Below are 7,488 nucleotides of genomic sequence, written 5' to 3'. Positions count from 1 at the left end.
GCATATTTCAAGAAGACTCAAACATCTAAGCTTGGGGATGCCCAAGGCATCCCCTTCTTCATCGACAACTTATCAGGTCACCTCTAGTGAAACTATATTTTTATTCAGTCACATCTTATGTACTTTACTTGGAGCGTCTATTTGTTTTTATTTTTGTTTATGTTTGAATAAATTCATGCTTATGTGGGAGAGAGACACGCTCCGCTTTTTCATATGAACACTGGTGTTCTTAGTTCTATCCTTAATATTCATGGCGGAGTTGAAAACCGCTTCGTTAATTGCTATTTGGTTGGAAACAGAAAATGCTTCATATTGTCTTGAATAACTTGATACTTGGCAATTGTTTTGAGCTCTCATAGATCATGTTTAAGCTCTTGCATCATGTAGTTTAAACCTATTAGTGGAGAACTACCATAGAGCTTGTTGAAATTTGGTTTGCATGATTGGTCTCTCTAAAGTGTAGATATTTTCTGGTAAAAGTGTTTGAACAACAAGGAAGACAGTGTAGAGTCTTATAATGCTTGCAATATGTTCTTATGTAAGTTTTGCTGTACCAGTTCATACTTGTGTTTGCTTCAAACAACCTTGCTAGCCAAAGCCTTGTACTGAGAGGGAATACTTCTCGTGCATCCAAATCCTTGAGCCAAAACCTATGCCATTTGTGTCCAGCATATCTACCTACTATGTGGTATTTTCTCGCCATTCCAAGTAAATACTTCATGTGCTACCTTTAAATAATTCAAAAGCTATTATCTCTTATTTGTGTCGATGTTTTATAGCTCATGAGGAAGTATGTGGTGTTTATCTTTCAACCTTGTCATTTACTTCGACAGTACTTTCACCAATGGACTAGTGGCATATCCGCTTATCCAATAATTTTGCAAAAAGAGCCGGCAATGGGGTGCCCGACTCCAATTAATTAACTTGCATTAATAATTCTCTTCACATGCTTTGCCCTGATCTATCAGTAAGCAACTTAATTTTGCAAATAGACACTCATCCATGGTATGTGAATGTTGGAAGGCACCCGAGGATTCGGTTAGCCATGGCTTGTGTAAGCAAAAGGTTGGGAGGAGTGTCATCAATAATGAAACTAAAATACATGTGTAAACAAAAGAGAAGAGGGATGATCTACCTTGCTGGTAGAGATAACGTCCTTCATGGGAGCCGCTCTTGAAAGTCTGGTTGATAAGGTAGTTAGAGTACCCTCTACCATTCGTTGACAACAACAAACACCTCTTAAAACTTTACTTTTATGCTCTATATGATTTCAAAACTTAAAAAGCTCTAGCACATGATTTAATCCCCGCTTCCCTCTGCGAAGGGCCTTTCTTTTACTTTATGTTGAGTCAGTTTACCTACTTCTTTCTATCTTAGAAGCAAACACTTGTGTCAACTGTGCATTGATTCTTACATGCTTGCTTATTTGCATTCATCATATTACTTTGTGTTGACAAATATCCATGAGATATGCATGTTGAAGTTGAAAGCAATTGCTGAAACTTAAATCTTCCTTTGTGTTGCTTCAATGCCTTCTACTTTGAATCTATTGCTTTATGAGTTAACTCTTATGCAAGACTTATTGATGCTTGTCTTGAAAGTACTATTCATGAAAAGTGTTGCTATATGTTATCTATTTTTTAGCAAACTATAGATCATTGCCTTGAGTCACTTCATTCATCTCATATGCTTTACAATAGTATGATTAAGATTATGTTGGTAGCATGTCACTTCAGAAATTATTCTTTTTATCGTTTACCTACTCGAGGGCGAGTAGGAACTAAGCTTGGGGATGCTTGATACGTCTCCAACGTATCTATAATTTCTTATGTTCCATGCTAGTTTTTTGACAATACCTACATGTTTTGTTCACACTTTATATCATTTTATGCATTTTCCGGAACTAACCTATTAACAAGATGCCGAAGTGCCAGTTCCTGTTTTCTGTTGTTTTTGGTTTCAGAAATCTTACACAGGAAATATTCTCGGAATTGGACGAAATTAATGTCCACGATCTTATATTTCACGGAAGCTTCCAGAGAGCTAGAGAGGGACGGGGAATTGCCCCCGGAAGGCATCTCCATCGACACCACCGCCATCTTCATCACCATTGCTGTCTCCTATGATGAGGAGGGAGTAGTTCTCCCTCGAGGCTAAGGGCTCTACCGATAGCTATGTGGTTAATCTCTCTCTCATGTACCTCAATACAATGATCTCATGAGCTGCCTTACATGATTGAGATCCATATGATGAGCTTTGTATCACTATTAATCTATGTGCTACTCTAGTGATGTTATTAAAGTAGTCTATTCCTCCTCCATGATGTAAAGTTGACGAGTGTGTGCATCATGTAGTACTTGGCGTAGGTTATGATTGTAATCTCTTGTAGATTATGAAGTTAACTATTACTATGATAGTATTGATGCGATCTATTCCCCCTTTCATAGCTATCGTTGACAGTGTGTATGCTATGTTAGTACTCGGTCTAAATTGCAACGGTCTATTATGCTCTAGAGGTTACTTAAATATGAACTTCGAATGTTGTGGAGCTTGTTAACTCCGGCTTGAGGGAGCTCTTGTAGCCCTACACAATAAATGGTGTTTGTTATCAAACAAGAGAGTGTATGTAGCACAAGTGAGGAGAAGTTATTTATTTGTTATGTGATCAATGTTGAGAGTGTCCACTAGTGAAAGTATGATCCCTAGGCCTTGTTTCCAAATACTGCAAACTTTGCTTGTTTACTGTTTTACTGCATCTTTACTTCCTGCAATATTACCACCATCTATACCACCTGTGTTTTACTATCTCCTCGCCGAACTAGTGCACCTATACATCTGACAAGTGTATTAGGTGTGTTGGGGACACAAGAGACTTCTTGTATCTTAATTGCGAGGGTTGCTTGAGAGGGATATCTTTGACCTCTACCTCCCTGAGTTCGATAAACCTTGGGTGATTCACTTAAGGGAAACTTGCTGCTGTTTTACAAACCTCTGCTCTTGGAGGCCCAACACTGTCTACAGGAATAGAAGCGTGCGTAGACATCAACGGCTTCTATGCTTGTCTTGCATACGTTGTTCCCTCAGATGCAGCCGATTGACTATTTGTGCATGGCCCAGGCGACATGCTTCAAGAGCGTCTACATGTTTTGCAGGGTTGTGGTTCTAGTGTTTGGGCCAGACTATTTGAGGTCACCCAATGATGATGATAAAGCTTCGATCCTAGCACAAAATGCAGCGAGAGGTTTTCCTGGAATGCTCGGGAGTATCAACTGCATTCACTGGGTTGGAAAAATTACTCATTTGCTTGGCAAGGATTGTACGAGGAGCATACCGGAGACTGCAGTGGTTGACTATTTAGCACACACTTTTCGGCATGGCAGGAACCAACAACCACATCAACGTGTTGCATCGCTCTTCGGTGTTTGCAACGCTAGCTGGTAGCTGAGGGACATGCTCCACCGGTCAATTTCGAGATCAACAGCCATGCATATAACAGGGGTACTATCTAGCCGATGGTATGTATCCACAATATGCTACATTTGTGAGGACAATTCTAGATCCTACTTCATAGAAGGAACCATATTTTGCGACATGCCAGGAAGCATGTCGCAAGAATGTATAACGGGCATTTGGTGTGCTCCAACAATATTTTGCCATTGTTCGGTATCCTGCTCTCACCTGATCAGTGTCTCAGATATGGGAGGTGGTGAACGCGTGTGTGATCACGCACAACATGATCATTGAGAGTGAGCACGACGCACCAACCGATGATGACCATTCATTTGATTTTTAGGGACCGCTTGCTGAGATTGCAGGTACCGACCTTGTTTGTTGCTTTCCCCGGGATGCATGAAGAAATTCGAGATGCATGTGTCAACTACAGGATAATCTAGTTGAGCATTTGTGGGTCTAAAGAGGAAACGCCGCATGATTCATTGCAATTTAATTTTAATCTTGTACGAATAATTTAATTTATTTCTTTTAACTATTTGTGTGAAATAATTTATGTGTTTTAACACTAGGGAAATATTGTTTGAATTATTAAAACTATACAAAATGTTGTAATTTGGTCCTAGAAAACAAAAACAAAAAAATTGGGCCCCAGCCGTGTAGGACGCATCGGTGTGGAGTGGTCTTCCCTAAACTAGGAAGGTCCTGCCGGCGCCCTCCATATAGTTGTCGTCGCACCTGCCAGCAATACATGCTGGTGAAGAGTCTCTTAAAGATCTTGTCAGATGGAGTTGCAAGCGGCATCTCGCATAAACCCGTAAAAATATTAGTATCTAGTTTTAACTTGATTAATATGTTGAAAAATATAAATAACATGTGAATGTTTAATGAGCTTTACTATTTACGTGTTCATCTACATCTATCTATCTACACTACTTAAAAAGAGGGACTGAGATCCAGTGCCCCGACTGAGGCAGGGCACGGATGAACAGTACCGTGCCCTGCTGCCTTGGCCGTTGGATCTATAATGAATAGACCAGATTTCGCACTGTAGCAGGCACTGTGGATGGCAGTGTAGTAGATACTGTGGACGATGCCTGTAGCGAATATACTGTAGCATGCGCACTGTAGATCCCCCCTGTAGCATGCGCCTGTTCACGTTCATCCAGCCATCGGTTCTCGATCCAATGGCCAGAAAAGGCAGCAGGGCACGGTACTGTTCATCCGTGCCCTGCCTCAGTCAGGGCACTGGATCTCAGTCCTAAAAAGAGACCCTATTCTGCCTCAACCAGCACTACGTCAAACTTTTGGTCGTCTTCGTCGTCCCGCAAACCGCCTCGCAAATTAACGTTTCCTTCGTCAATCCGGTGAAAACATCATGTTCTTCTCCCCTTCGTCAACCCGTGAAAACCGCACATCCAAATCTCCCACAGGATCCTCGCCTTTAGAGCATCTCCAGCCGTTGGGCTCCCCAGGACGAAATCCAGCACTATTTAGCTCCAGATGAATGTAATTTTTGGCCTGGGGAGGCCCATTTTTCCAGCGGCGAGTTTAGGATGGATGAAAACTTTTGATAAAAAACGGCGAATTTAGACAAAACAAGACGAAACTCGTTCAAACATAAGCGAAATTTAAAGATATTTAACGTTCGTATATATATAGCCCGAATTCGTACATATATTTGAATTTGGCCAGATGGAAACATAAACTAAAAGAAATAACAGCCTTCTACATGCCGAAATGGCGGTAGAAGGCCGTGTAGTATCCGTCGTCGTCGTCGCTCGAGGGGGAGGAGGCCCGTCGTACTGGGCGAGTTCACGTTCGTACCTCTGTCGGAAGAACTGCATCCATGCCTCGTAGTTGTCCGGCCAGAAGCGCTCCTCCGCGAGCTGCTCGTTACTGAGAGTGACGAGCAACGGGTCGATCTCCGCCTCCAGGGCGGCGCGACCCATCGGCGGCGGTGGGATCGGGACGCCGCCCGCGCTGAGTCGCCATCCTCTGGGCGCGCGGAAATCCGGTGGCGCGGGGTAGCCCGCCGCGTGCAGGAGCCACCCCTCCCATTGGTGGAGAGAGCGGCGGCCGAATCCATTGTTCGCCGCGAGCTCTCGCTCGATATTGGGGAAGATTGGAGGTATGAGAACATGGAGACAGCGTGGTGAATGCGGCCGGACGCGGTAGTTCGGCGATAAATAGAGGGTGACGCGCGTGAAACCGAGGCGACAACATTAACGCCGCGTGGAAGCTACGCGTCCGGTGAAGACTGACCGGCGGCAGGCTTTTACAACGCGCGAAAGACGATGTGATGAGGACGACGATCGGACTTTCTCGCCGATAAGTTGGGGCCACCGCGCAGGAAGTTTTCTCGGTGTTTCCCGCGCTTTCATTTCGTCCGGAGTCTCCGAGCGCTCCCCGGGGGGCCGGGGATGACCTGGGCTCTCCGGATGGATGAAAGCCCAAATCCGACGAAAACAAGGATCCGAGGGCACGACTATACCGTTTTCGTCAATCTGGATGAAAAAAAAAAAGTCCTAGTAGCCTGATCGGGGAGATGGCTGGAGATGCTCTTAGCTCAGCTTGGCAGCAGGTCCACGGAGCCGTACCCGCAGAACGCATCCACTCCTCCAGGCCACCGACCCACCGTGTGTGGTGCGTCCCATCCCTTCGATCTCCCCCCGCCTCCTGCTCCGTCTGCGGCCGGGAGGAGCTGCTAGGCGGGCGATCTCGCGCGGAGCAGTAGCAAGGGCTTGCATCTGACGCCGGCTGATGGAAGGCGGCGTGTGGAGGTGCTCGGGCGAGCACCCAGGGCTTGCCCGCCTAGATCTGGGAGAGAGCGAGGGGGATTTGGTGGTTAAAAGTTTGCAATCTCAGTGCGACATTAAAAAAAAATCAGAGATGTGAGTTCGTCAAGCTCAGTGCCAAACTTTGCAAATTGCAATGCAGTGGAACAAGTTCTGGTCTTTCAAGTTGCCAGCCAAGGTACGCGTTTTTCTATGTTGATTAAAAGTTTGCCCACTCATTTAAATATTACGAGGAAACATGTGGAGTTGGATACTAGATGCCCAATGTTGTCTCAGCCTAAATGCTTTCAAAATTGCAAAGTTGGTTAAGCACGTCAACCTGAAAGATGTGCGGCTGAAACTAACTGAATTCCCTACCCGCAAAAAAAAAACTAACTGAATTTCCTAATACTATGGCTATTTTCGAGCATATTTAGACACTAAGTGGGCTTTGTCATCCGGTGTGACCAAGGTGTGTTTTTCGCAGGGTCTGCTGGCAAGCATGATTACACCTCCATGCTGAAGCACATGCCTATATTGAAGCAATCAACGGTACGGTGTTGAAAAATTTGGAGTTCACAGGGTTGTATTCAAGTCAACCTCTCAGATTTTGGTGTTCTTTTCTGTGAACCAAGAAGCTCATCCTTTAATTTGAATCTTTTGACTTGTTATTTTTTCGGACAAACTGTAATACAATTGCTCATGCTTTTGCCGAGTTCGGCAACAGGGCGAGCTTGCCTATTGTGGATTGAGCATGGGCCGGACTTCTTATTCGATCTGGTTTCTAGCGACCTTGCGAAGCTAGAAGTAATGGGAAACATCACCACCGTTCAAGAAAAGAGGCATGTTATCGTGGTTTTGGTACTTTTCAAAGGGGGGTTGTAGCCCAGTTTCGCTTCCAAGGCCCTCCGCCCCTCAACCATACTACCGTTATTCAGTCTAACTGCAACACGTTAGATATATTGCAACCTAATACTAAATTATAGTGCTTGGGCTATTGAAGACAGACTTTATCTTTGACTGCAAAAATGTGGCACTAACTCGATGGGAGCAATTGTATTGTCCAACTTTTCTTAATTAATTAGTTTACAACTGGTTGAATTTGTTGGAGACGAAGGTTGGATGTGTTCGGCATGTCAGTAGAGACCTAAATTCAGTTAGTCACATCTTAGCTAGGCTTGGTTGCACGTCGGAGTGTACCAGAGTCTGGATCCATGATGGACCAGATTTAATTAGAGATGCTTGTAATCAGGACCAAACT

The sequence above is a fragment of the Lolium rigidum genome, chromosome 3 (genome assembly GCF_022539505.1).
Source record: "Lolium rigidum isolate FL_2022 chromosome 3, APGP_CSIRO_Lrig_0.1, whole genome shotgun sequence".
NCBI classification, from domain to species: Eukaryota; Viridiplantae; Streptophyta; class Magnoliopsida; order Poales; family Poaceae; genus Lolium; species Lolium rigidum.
This window is presented reverse-complemented; position numbering follows the sequence as displayed.